This window comes from Talpa occidentalis, unplaced genomic scaffold (genome assembly GCF_014898055.3).
Source record: "Talpa occidentalis isolate TD23 unplaced genomic scaffold, MPIMG_talOcc4v2.1 talOcc4.6, whole genome shotgun sequence".
Classification (NCBI taxonomy): domain Eukaryota; kingdom Metazoa; phylum Chordata; class Mammalia; order Eulipotyphla; family Talpidae; genus Talpa; species Talpa occidentalis.
Genome location: NW_023604972.1, coordinates 74924708 through 74939117, shown reverse-complemented (window position 1 = coordinate 74939117; position 14410 = coordinate 74924708).

Below are 14410 nucleotides of genomic sequence, written 5' to 3'. Positions count from 1 at the left end.
GTAAATTGCTTTTAATAATAGTCAGTTTCAATTACAAATTAACTTTGATTTGTTGCTGTTCTTATCTATGGCATTTGGCTGGAATGAATGACTGTGATATATAAATTCTAGTCTTAAATCTGCATTTAGCAATTCATTAGGATTATCTTTAAGAGACTTTAAAGAAAACATTTAAAGAAACAAGAATAATTCTTCAATGCAAAACATTTTTAATTCCAAAGGCCAAGTTCAAAATCAAAATATCTTTTCACATTTTAATTTTACCTGAAAATCAATTAAAAGAAAAACATATTGAACTATTGTTCTTTTATTGCTCCTTTTTTTTAAATGTTGGTATTAAAGAACTTTTCATGATTGTTAGATCTTTTAGTCACTTATACTTTGCATCTTTTTGCTACACAAATGGTCACCATTTGACCCTTTCAAATTCTCATTTCAAAAAGACAAAAGGTGGTTTTACAGTCTAAGTTGGAACATAAGTAATCAAATTCTAGGTGACACCTTTAGGTTGGCAATGAAAATTCTCCTGTGGAGATTTTATTAGTGAAACTCACAAGTTATTTTTGTTTTTTCTGGACTTATCTTTGTCATTATCCTCACTCACAGTTGCAAAATTCTTTTCAGATGGACAAGTTATGGTGTAGAGGAAAGCTCATATGGACATACACAATAAAATTAAAGTCTGGCGTGTAGGTCAAGCACTCCTGTATTAGTGTACAAAAGAAACTAAGTTATTATCTGCAATTCCCACAAGCCCATGTTTATTAAATGTACTTTTCTTGCTGGCTGGACTTCATAGACTTTTGAGGATTTATCTAGAACTGTTATGTCCATATACTTCACTAAATTTTTGCAGTGGTCCATTTTTAGATTGATCTGTACATGGACTATCTTAATTCTGCAAACTTATCCTTAGTCTATAATTATGTCTTAAATTTGTATTCTCTTCACTTTATTATTGCTTTACTATGAGTTAAGTTAGGAATCATTGAATTTCTATTATTTCTTATCAGTCCTTCTTTTATTATATCTGAATGGCTTTAGTTTTCCTTTATATATGTCTTGCATAACAAGGTATTTCAGCCAACTTAATAAGAACCATAAAAACGTTATCATTTTACCACACCAATCCTATATGTCTTTAAATTTGGAATAGTAACAACTCCGATTTCTCTGTCCTACATTTGGTTTGCTAAGCTGTGATAAATACCATCAGTCAACATGTATTGTCTCCATCCTTGCCAGAGTGAGTCTTCAGCCCCACTTGTCAATCCTTTCAAGAGTTTCTTGGCATTCCTCTTTCATTCTGCAATAAAGTAACATAATAGGTAATACTAGGATGGTTTCCATGCCCTGTGTCTTATATCCTCAATATATAGGAGAATTTAGCCTATACTAAATGAATGCACAGATTTTCCAAAATTAATGCTTTTCTCAAAGTTTCCAGTTTTTCTCCAAGTAATATCAATTTCAGCAGAGAAAAATAAGATATTTCAAATATAATACCTCACAAGTTGATAACATCTTTTTTTCTCACAATATACTGTTTTGATATTATACAATTTTATTGAAATTTTGAAATCACCCTAATTTAAATGATGATAACCCTTCTTATAAAACAAATACTATTACTTGCACATTCTACTCAGAAAGTTGACCATCAACTCTTAAGTAACAGTTCCGATTTTATATAGTTAGGACAGGGCAAAATGACATTTGCTATAGTATAAAATCCAAGTTTTATGACAGAATTCTAAATTTTAATCATCATAAGTTTTCTAATTCACCCATTTTTGTAAGTTATCTTTTAAAGGCTGAAAAATTTCAAGTTTAAAAATTTTTGCAACCTTCATGTAATTACAGCTATGATTTTTACACATGGATATTTACTCAATTTGATTATGTATATTATAAAGTGGATTTTTTTTCCTTTTCTATTATAGTTACCTATCTCAGCACCATTCTTGGAAAAATCCTTGTTCTCCTCACTAATGTAAAATGCTAAGTCCCAATATATTAATGAAGCTTTTCATATATGCATAACTGTTTATTGTTTCATTTATTAATTTGCATATTCTTATATTAACCTCCTACCATTGTAATTATTACACTTTACAATATTTATATGCAGGAGGATGTGATTCCAGATATTACTAGCCCTCCTCAATATTTCTTGCCAATTAAAATATGCAAAAACTAATTATTGAATTGAAATGTGTAAAGGTCATATGGGAGATCCTGTAGCACTAGGGATAATAAAGAATATTATTTTTCCTAAATTTAGAATCTATAAAAATCTCCTGGATTTCAAGATTCAAATTAAATTTGAATCATCAAAGATTCAAGTTTAATTTATTCTTATTAAATCACAGAATTTTAGATATGAAAGGACTTAAAAATCATCTGTTTGAACTCATTTCTTTTTTCTGAAAAGACTGAGATCTAGAGAGGTAATTTGCAAAATTCCACACATTGAGTGGCAGAACATGTATAAAATTATATCCATTAAGTGTGCAAAACTGAAAAAAAAATTATCCCTAATTCTCACATTTAAGTCAGCTTTGATTTTTCCTGATTCCAGAATACATTAACCAAAAAAAAAAAAAAAATGAATGATAGTTCAAAGTACAAGCAAAAGATGACAATGGTAGTCAGTGAATTCAGAAATACATCATTAAAATAGTTTAATATGTATTTGAATAATTTAATATGAATTTAACATTACAAAATGGAAAATAAGAATTCTTCTACTGAAGAAAGAATTAAGTTAGACATAAAAAAATAAGGGAGCTAAAATGCAGTGTGAACTTGAGGGTCCAAAATAATAAATGAGAGAAAAGAAAATGAGACAAAATAAAATTTTGAGCAATATTTTTGGCATCTATTGTTTCCAAAGGAGAGGTTGTAAGAATAAAAAGTCAAGGGCCTCCCTGTTGGCTCAGGGGTTAAGTCTCAGCACTATGAAGTTAATAGCCGCCACTGCAGCACAAATTCAATCCCTGGCCAGGGAGCTGACTGACCCACATGGTGCTGCAGACCTCTCCTCTCTTGCCTGCTGCTCCCCTCAGCAGTGTATTTCAGTCAATCTACCTGTTGTGTTCCCCACTCTGTCTCTGGTGAGTCCTCTCACCACCCCCACATCTTTGGCCTGCATTCCAGCTCTTGTATGCATAAATAAATAAAATAAATCTTAAAAAAAAAGTCAAGCAGAGAAAGAATGGTCAGGAACTTTGATTAGAGTAGGCTTTCTGACATTCTTAATAGACTAGGATATAAGCTTTTGTATTTATGTCCACGCATGAAGGATAACAGCCTGGCATTTAACTTGCAATTCCCAAAGTACAATATTCTACAAGTTAAGATGAAATGAAATTAGACAACTCATCTCAAATACTGAAGCCCAGCTTAGAATCAGCTCAACTTCTGAAAAAAATAAAGATTATATTTCTCCGTTTGGCCAGAGTAAAAATAATTGCCCCTATAGGAAGATAGCTTTAAAATCATCTCTTTAAATTTTAATGTAAATATACGGATTCAAATAACAACCCAAATATGCAAAAACAATGTCATATAATGGCAATATAACTACTAATATAATAGAGATAATAGAAAGAGACATCCACTGAAGATTCAGAGGTGTAATTAGATGTGCATGTAATTAATCATTAAAAAAAATGAAAGAATTATGGATATTTTGCCATAAACAAAATTATGGAAAATAATCCTAATGCAAGAATTGTAATAATTCAACAGAAGTAATAGACACATCATTTTAATAGCAAAACAGATATAATATAACAAAATATTAGATTTTATTTTATTTTTTGCATTTTTTATTTTATATATTTCTTACATCATTTTTCATTTTGCATAATATATGTATTTTCATCTTTATTATAGTCCACATACAATTCCCACCCCCCTTGTTTTGATCCTACTCCCTTCTCTCCCCCTGTAGCATGTCCTTGGTTTATAGTTGCTTGTTAATTTTGATTTTGATTTTATTATAATTGGTCTTTTTCCTGGTCCCTTATTTAGGTTCTCTAAATTCCTGCTATGAGCGAAACCATCCAGTATTTTTCTTTTACTTTCTAGCTTATTTCACTGAGCATGATCCCTTCCCTCTACATCCATGTTGTGCAAATTGCATGAGTTTATCTTTTCTGATTGCTACAAAGAGCTGAGGAGACTCAACAAAAACAAAGTAAATAGGGTCTCCCCTGGTGGCAAAGCTTTTGAGCGCTGGGCAGCAAAGCTGCCTGCAGCCTCTGCAGTGTCACTTCGATCCCCAGCTCCAGGGGATGGTCCCACATGGCGTGACAGACCTCTCCTGCCATGCCCGCTGCTCCCCTCAGCAGTGTATTTTGTCAGTCTGCCCGTTCTGCTCCCCACTCTGGCTCTGGTGAATTCTCTCACCCTCCTACGCTTCTGACTGTACCCAGAGCTTGTATAAATAAATAAATAGATAAATAAATAAATAAATCTGTGGGGGGGGAATGTAAATAACCCAGTCAAAAAATGGTCAGAAGAGTTAAAATAAACTTCTCCAAAGAGGAAATGCAAATGGCCAACAGGCATATGAAAAAATGTTCAACATCAATTGTAATCAGGGAAATGCAAATCAAAACTACAATGAGATACCATCTTACACCAGTGAGAATGACACATATTAAAAACAAAAACAAAAACTAGCAGCAACAAATGTTGGGGAGGATGTGAAGAAAAAGCAACTCTCCTATATTGCTGGTGGAAGTGCAAACTGGTCCAACCACTATGGAAATCTGTCTGGAGGTTCCTCAGTCTGCTAAAGATGGAGCTCCCATATGATCCAGCAATTCCACTCCTAGATATTTACCCAAAGGACGCAGAAACATTATTCATAAGGGAACCTGCACCCCTATATTTATTGCAGCACTATTTACAATCGGTAAGCTATGGAAACAACCCAAATGCCGAAAAATAGATGACTGGATCAAGAAGATGTGCTACATATGCACAATGGAAAACTTTAGATTTTAACTAGAAAATTGAGTAAAACATTCTGATAGATGTGAAGAAAATGATTCAAAAGTTATATGATGATCAAGAGATCATAATAATATTCATCAAAAATATAACTTGTCTTCAATCGGTATCTCAGAAATAAAGCAAACAATAAAACAGAGTTACTAATTGATGAAGTAGAGGGGGATAATTTTCTAAAATTGAGATATATCACTTAAACAACAGATTTAAGAAATTGTACAATTCTGGCAGGATGAATTCAATGGAACCATGATAATCTATGATGGTTACTCTGCTTAACATAAACATTTAAAAAAATAACAAGCAGATAACAATAAATTATATGTAAGCTTCAATGAGAAAAATTTGGCTAAGCTGACTTCTCAACACAATGAACAGAAATTAGAAAAAAAGAATGGAATGAAAACTTAAAGGGGTAATTGAATTAATTTCTGGTCAAAAATTATTTTTCTGTCAAACATCCCCCAAAGATGAATTCATAATAGAAATCATGCTTATAAAATGGCGGGAAGAATACTGTCTCAAGTGAAAGAATGCAGTTATAGGAAGGAAAAAGTAAGCGGGAATATAAATGACTATAGAAAGTAAAAATTACATCTTGTGTTTATAGATTCACAGTAAATACAGCAAAAAGTGCAGAAAATGGGTAAACAAGGACAAAAAAATGCCTTTGTGTTATTGTGTGAGATATAATCTACTAGGAAGATATAACAGTAGATTTAACAGGAATATATAACATATGAATCTCAGTACCTCTAATTACAGCTAGTTATATCTCCTAAACTAACATCAATATCTATAAATTTTTAAAAAGCAACATGGTATATGAGAAAGGGGCGAATCTATAATTCTAGTGGGAGATGTTGATATACCTCTTGGTAACTTAAAAATATTGTGAGGAAGATGAATATTTAGCATGATTAATAAAATAATAATAGAAAGATAGGGTCTTTGATAAAAAGAGAAAGAAGTGTGGGCCTCCCCGGTTGCGCAGCAGTTGAGCGCTGGGCTGAGAAGCTGCCCACAGCCTCTGCAGCGCCGGTTTGATCCCCAGCCACTGGGCGAGTGTCCCACATGGCATGCAGATCTCTCCTGCCGCCTGCTGCTCCCCTCAGCAGTGTATTTCATCAGTCTGCCTGTTCTGCTCCTCGTTCTCACCCTCCCGTGCTTCTGACTGTACCCAGTGCTTATACAAATAAATAAATAAATCTTAAAAAAAAAAAAAATAAGAAGTGGAAGATGGGTTTTATTTTGAAAACATGTTTATAGTACATTTTAATTGTGGGTATTCCGTGCAACAAAGATTACAGAATCAGAAATGCATTTAGACCTCTAAACTCTGGAATCGCAGCAGTTATCTGATGATCTTTCTCCCTATGTTTATCTCTGACTCACTAAAGGGTAACCATTCATGGAAACTATACCCTTTACCTAAAAGCAATTTTCTCAACGTTTCCCCATTTGGTTTTGGATAATAGACCACTATTCCTACTCCTACGCTCCTCAACAGATAAGTGAGAGAAAACGCTATCCTTCTAATGATCTTTAAAGAGTTTCATTATTTATTTCGTTTTTATTTATTTATTTATGCACAGAAGAATTGAGGTGTAAACCAGAGGTGTGGGGGTGTGAGAGGATTCACCAGCGGCAGAGTGGCGAGCCCAAGAGGTGGGTTGAATGAAATAGACTGCCGAGGGGAGCCTCAGGTGAGACAGGAGAGGTCTTCTAAGCCCGTGGGTTAGCAGCCTGGTCTCAGATTGAAGTTAAGCAGTAGAGGTGGTATTGCTGAGACTTAACCCCTAGGCCGCCAGGGACCTAGTGATCTTTAAATTTCACTACAACAGAACTTTATAGATTTCTTTTCCATATTATTTGAAAAAAGTTGATAAGTTTGCTATCTGTTTTTATGTCCTTTTATTGTTTTCAACACTAGCAGTGATAAATTTAATGACTTGCTTTTCATACTGATTTATTGTCACGATTAAGTCTTTTTAAACTTTAACACAAATTTTATAAAATTAGCCAGAAGTCATATTTTGTATTTTATATGCATATATATATGTGTGAAAAGAATATAATTTAAGGATTTTGAGCTAATTTACTTTATCCTTGGTAATAATTAATTTCAAAGCACAACAATATTTAAATAGGAACCATTATTACCTGATTAAGATGAGAGCAATATTTTTATAATGTGGAGAATGCCAATTTTGATAGCTATTTCATGTTTCCAAATGCAGATGTGAAATAGAGGAATTAAACTTCCATATTTTTGCTACTGAAAGGTAAGAGAAAAAATAAAAAGTATAAAGAGCATGTTCTGCATTTAATTATAAGAAGCAAAGACACAAAGGATACAATTTTCGAGGCTCAAATATTGAAAAAATGTGTTATCTAAATACGTAAATGGTTGAAGAGATCATAGAGGGTGATTTCATTACCAGCAAAATTGAAGAAACTTAACCTGATAGGACTTTGAACTAGAATACATCTGGATCCAGATAATTTACAATAAATACACTCTAAAGCATTATCATAGCAAAGGAAATGTCAAAGACAAATACAAATTAAAAAAAAAAAAAAAGGCACAATTAACTCATGGAAACCAGTACACAAAGAACCCAGTAAAAGTAACATCAGATTGGAACTGGAGAAACTCTGCCTAGACAGACAGAAGGTTGACCCTGACTTAACCCACATATATGTAAACATTCAGAATCATTAAAATGTGTTTAATATGATAGCTTCCTCTAGACTCTGGAAGAGAATCTTAATTTTCTCAGGAAAATTCAACACAATTTGGTTCCTTAGATATAACAGAATTTAAGAAAGTCTAAAATTCAACTATAATAAAAATACTAATATAAGAGAAGGGATGACAAAAGAGGCATATAGGGCCTCCCTGGTGGTGCAGACGGTTGAGCGCCATGCTGTGAAGCTGGCCCACAGCCTCTGCAGTGCCGGTTTGATCCCACTTGGTGCGGCAGGCCTCTCCTGTCTTGCCCACTGCTCCCCTCAGAGATGTATTTCATCAGTCTGCCTGTTCTGTTCCCTGCTCTGTCTCTGGTGAATCCTCTCACCCTCCCACACATCTGGCCTGTACCCTGGTTCTTGTATAAATAAATAAATAAATCTTTAAATATATATATATACATATATATAAATCTTTAAAAAAAAAGAGGCAGATAAAATATACATAAATAATACTGGAAATTGAAAAGAAGGCATACTAAACAAGCAGGAGGAACAGTAGTAAATAAATTATATTAGAAATTATAAAGAACATGTACTGAGAAAGTGAAACATCAGGAATTAAATTTCATAGGAGAATACTATTAAAACCTCACTGCCAATAAATAATGTTAGAATTAAATGGACAGATACTTTGAAATAGATAATTTAATAAAACTAATTAAAGAATAAACAGAGGGCCTCCCCTGGTGGCTCAGCAGTTGAGCACTGGGCTATGAAGCTGCCCACAGCTTCTGCAGCACCTGTTGGATCCCCAGGCACCAGCGAGGGTCCCACATGGCGCACAGACCTCTCCTGCCGTGCCCGCTACTCCCCTCAGCAGTGTACTTCAGTCTGCCTGCTCTGCTCCCCGCTCTGGCTCTGGTGAATTCTCTCACCCTCCCGCATTTCTGACTGTACCCAGTGCTTGTATAAATAAATAAATAAATAAATAAATAAATAAATCTTAAAAAAAAAAGAATAAACAGAAAATATAAATCATAGACAATCACTCTATAATTGAACTTATATTTAATTTTTCTTACAGTGGAGAAAGCAAGTCTAAATAGTTTTACAGGTGAGTTCAAGAGAATATCCATGTAATTTATGCTTACATTCTTATACAGAATTGATTTTAAAAATCTCATTTATTTAATAAGTCTTATTTTTTTAAGATTTATTATTTATTTATACAAGAACCGGGGTACAGGCCAGATATGCGGGAGGGTGAGAGGATTCACCAGAGACAGAGCAGGGAACAGAACAGGCAGACTGACGAAATACACTGCTGAGAGGAGCAGTTGGCACAACAGGAGTGGTCTGCCATGCCATGTGGGACCCTCGCTGGCCCGCCAAGATCCAACCCACACTGCAGAGGCTGCAGACAGCTTCACAGTGCTGTGCTCAACCTGCTGTGCTCAACGTGCTGCTCCACCGGGGAGGCCCTGATAAGTCTTATTATTTTTTTTAAGATTTATTTATTTATGCATATAAGAACTGAGGTACAGGCCAGGTGTGTGGGAGGTGGGAGGATTCACCAGAGACAGAGTGGGGAACAGGACAGACGGATTGACTAAAATACACTGGTAAGGGGAGCAGTGGACCAGGAGAGGTCTGCTGCACCATGTGGGTCACTGGCAGGGGATCAAACTAGTGCTGCAATGACTGTGGGTAGCTTCATAGTGCTGCATCTTAACATTTTGTGCCACTAGGGAGGCCCATATTTAATAAGTCTTATATTACCTTGATAGCAAAATCCAATAAGGATTTTGAAGTGATTGAAATATCAGACAATATTAAAAGTGATATATAAAAAATAGGGATATGTTCTAATTTTGTGTTATATTTAGCATTATAATAATCATTACTATAATTCACCTCATTAGCATGTTATAAAGTATATATTATATACTTCACAATTCATAATATCATTGAAATAGATAAAGAAAAATTTCATGACATCATTTATGAACTATTCAATGTAAAATTCCCTAGTATTCTTAGTATAATTCCTGAGGAAAATTCAGTAACTTCCTAAATGCTATAAATAATACTTAACAAATATAATTTCCTTGCTAGAAATATTTCTTTTAGATCAGAAAAACAAAAAGACTATCATATTTTGTTAAAAATGATCTTTTGCTCATCTAAGGCAACGCAAGAAGAAACAACTGAGAAGAAAACAAACTATTATTATTAATGAATTACATGAATATTTATATATTAGTGCAGGGGTTCAGTAACTTCATTATTAAGTTTTATAGAATAACATGTCTTTGTGTTTCTGCATATATTGCTTACATTTTCATATATTTTCAAATATTAAATATTTCATAGACTTTGTTATCCCACAGGAATCTGTTTTTACGTTATTCCAAATTTTAAGATTTACAAAAGTGCTATGGAATTTATACAAAGCAAGAACAAAATAGAAGCAGAAAATACAACAAAGCAGTAATGATTTTGAATTGCTAAGAGTTTAAATTTAGAAGCTTAAATTTGCGTACAGTTTATTTCCAATCCTTTATTTTTAATTCTCATTCATTTCATTTTTCTTTCTGATTTTGCCTTCTGAGTGAATATACTGAGTTCCTTTATACTTTTCAGTATGCTGTGCTCAGCTGATGTCTAATCCTGCTGATGTCTCTGGGCTAATAGATACAGCATTTGGCGCATGGACATCAATAGACACAAAGTACACTGCCAGCACCAGCAGCTTGTACAATCTGTGCTTGGAAATTTACATTGATCATAATTACTGCTCCACCTGTATTAAATAAAGCTCTTCTACCCTTATGGTAGATGTGGCTTCCCAAAGTGTCTGTGTAAATAAATGTGAAACAAAAATGCACTTTTCAATATATAGTTAGTGGAATGCCAACTGATTGTTTGATTTTATAAAATATATAGCAAGTATTACTGTTAATATGTTAGATGTCTTGTGTGGTTATCAAAAGTTCAAGATTTGTATTTTGGGTGGATCTATAAAGATATATCTGTAATAAGATTTTGTTAAGACTTTTACTTATTTATTTTTGCATAGATGAACTGGGGTGCAGACCAGAGGTGGGGGTGGGTGGGTGTTAGGATTCACCAGAGGCAGAGGGGCAGCAGAACTGGTGAATCTACTGAAATACACTGCTAAGAGGACCAGCAGGTGAAACAAAGATCTGCTGTGTCATGTGGGCTAGCTCCTTGGCTGGGGACTGGAGATAGAACTCAGGCCATCTGGGATGCTGTGGTGGCAGAGCTGAGACTTAATCCCCAGACCACCAAGGAGGACCTGTAGTAAGTTCTGAAGAGCAAACTCCACTGCGGCCATAACCAACTGCAAGGAAGAGTGCCAAACCACTGCAGAAATCTTCTGCCTTCCCTCCCACCATATTGCCCATGCAGGGTGGCTGTTTACCTGCAGGGGAGCAAGAGAGCAGCCCCAGGAAGATCCAAGTTACCGCACTGCTGCTGAAGACACACCAGCTAGAGGCAAGGGAGACGATCCGGAGTCACGTACCTATCTACCCCAGTCATCTTTGCATTGACAAGTGACCAGTCATATGAAGACAGGATCCCCAACCTAGTTCTCAAGTCCACATTGACATTGTCTCAATTGCAATGGTGGAGGGTGACTAGGACCACTTCCATGATCAAAAAACAACAGACGATTATTGTTCTGCAGCAGCAGGAACAGGAAAGGAGCCTGAGGAAGCCACTGAGAGCACTGGCACCCAGGAGTCCTACACATCTGGGGTCACAGAAGGGGAGTGAAGGCCGGCATCTCAGGGAAAGCACAGATGTTTGCAGATCCCATCCCTGAAATTCAGGAAAGGAGCAGGGGGGAACCAAGAACAGATGAGACCTCAGCTCATATATTAACATTTGAGTCCAGGGAACCAGCTCTGCCGAGAGTCAAGGAGTCATCAGGGAATGAAGGCTGCAGCTGTGAATAGACACCTAGGTTGTTTCTTAATTCTTTACTTTTAAATTTTTGGAAAATGCTGTGTTTCTAAAATGTAGTAAATTTTGTGGTAGGCCCAAACATAGTGATAAGTCCCCAAATTATTTATAGGGATCCATATTCAATGACCAATCACTATTTATTAAGCATAACATTTATTTCCAAAAATCAAGATGCTATAGGGCCTCCCTGGTGGCGTAGGTGGTTGAGTGCTGCACTGTGAAGCTGTCCACAGCCTGTGCAACACAGGTTCGATCCCAGCGGGCTGGGGAGAATCCCACATGGTGTGCAGACCTCTCCTGCCATGCCTGCTGCTCCCCTCAGCAGTGTATTTCGTCAGTCTGCCTGTTCTGTTCCCCGCTCTGTCTCTGGTGAATCTTCTCACCCTCCCGCACATCTGGTCTGTACCCTGGTTCTTGTATAAAAATAAATAAATCTTAAAAAAATAATAAGATGCTATAAAAAAAATGTTTAAAACGTGCTGGTGTGCCCCTGAGCATGCTCCATATTTAAAGAAGGAAAAAAGCAGAAATTTTTACCTATTTTGTTTTCTGTGTAAAGATTCAAAAATAACTTATTTGAAAATATAAAGAAATTTTAAATCATGGTATGTCCCATATTTACTTATTTTATCATCATAACTTAAGGAAGGATATTTTCCAGCAAATACCAGTAGTGTCATCGGTGGAACTCAGCGCAAACTTCGGGTGTTAGACCTCATCCACAATTCCTGGCTTGGAAAATTTATTTATTTTATGCATACAAGTAGGTCAGAAAACAGCCAGATGACATGGGAAATATAAGAATACAAAGCTAAAAAAAAAAAAAAAGAAAAGTTAAAATAAAATTGTAAAATGTAGTAACAGTTATAAAATAACAAATAATTACTTTTAAAATATAACAGAAAATAAGACAGTTTGAACAATGTTTCATTCCACAACTTGCCATCCTCTTAGAGATTGAGGGACCAGCCATATTTATATGGATTCTTCTTCCTGGTGCTCTCATCCCTGTCTTCCCCCGACTCTATTCTTGAACTATCTAAAATGAACTCATCCTTCAAGTCAAATAATTATCTTTTTTCCATTATTATTTCACTGACCCCCCCTATCAAAATTCACAATAAATTCAATGCCTCCCTTTTAGCTTTCATAACTTTCTGTATTTTCACTATACATCCCATCATGTATTAAATGTCTGAAATTACACTGTTAGATTTTTCCAAACGGATGTAAGTTTCCTTAAAATAATAAACAACATAATCATTGCCTATTATCTTTTGATACATAATGGACACTCACAGAATGCTAATTCATTTGTTTCTCCAAAGCTGTACATACAACTCTAGTCCTCTCTATACTCTCAGCAAGGGATTTAGTTTTTTTTGTTTGTTTTTCAGATTTATTTATTTATTTATTTATTTATTTATAGAAGCACTGGGTACAGTCAGAAACCCAGGAGGGTGAGAGGATTTACCAGAGACAGAGCAGGGAACAGAACAGGCAGACTGATGAAATACACTGCTGAGGGGAGCAGCGGGTGTGGCAGGAGAGGTCTGTCGCTCCATGTGGGACCCTCACCAGCGGCTGGGAATCAAACTGGTGCTACAGAAGCTGCGGGCAGCTTCGCAGCCCAGCGCTCAACTGCTGCTCCACCAGGGAATGCCCGGGATTTTGTTTTTAAAAGTAAATGGTAGATATTGTTGATGACCTTATCTTTACAAAGCTTTGGAAGGAATGTGAAAATTCTTCACAATCTATGTCTAGAAAACATATTCATAGTCAACATGTATCAAGGAGTTAACAGAGATAGCATTGGAATTTTTGCTCATAATAAATACTTTATTCCCAATTTTTTACAGAAATGAGCATATGCATCAATTACTTATATCACTTATATCAACTACTTAATTAGTTTTACCAAGGTAGGGGAAAAGATTTAAAGGCGCTTTATTTTTCTTTACTTCCTTTTCTCTTTTTTCTCTTTCTCTCTCTCTTTTTTTTTTTTTAATTGAGGAAACATTGGCTTACTAACTGTAAACTATCCACAGATATAGGATCACACTCCTTTAGTATATGTTACTATATACACCTGAGACCAAGGTACCCATCTCCTCCACTATCCTCCATTGGGCCCCCTTCACACTTGGTTCTCTACCACACACCTTCACCTCTGGTAGCCTCAAATTTACAGTCATATTTTTAGGGTTTGTTTTGGTTTGGTTCTTTCTTAACTTTTGTACTGTTACTCTATATTTCATATATGAGTGAAACCATCCAATACTTTTCTCCTTTTGACTTACTTCATTTAACATAATCCTCATCATTTCTACATATATTGTCATAAATGGTAGGAATTCATCTTTAATTTTATTCACTCACCTATCCTTAGGCACTTTAGTTGAACCATAATTTTAAACCCAGAAGGAATTTCCAAGGGTAGACAAAAATACAGAAATCAAGAGAGAGTTTTGTTGAACTTGTCTTTCTTTCCACATTGATTGTCAATTAAGAGAAACGATAACTATCATTTAAATAAATACATTGTGCAGGCTTTCCAATTTTCACATAATTATCTTTTTAAAATTGTATCTATCTTTACTGGAACAAATCACAAGATGAGGTACTTTATCACGGAGGGTAGGGAATTCTAAAGGGCTTCTGGGTAAAACTTCAGGAGGTAGTTTTGAGGGGAATTTTG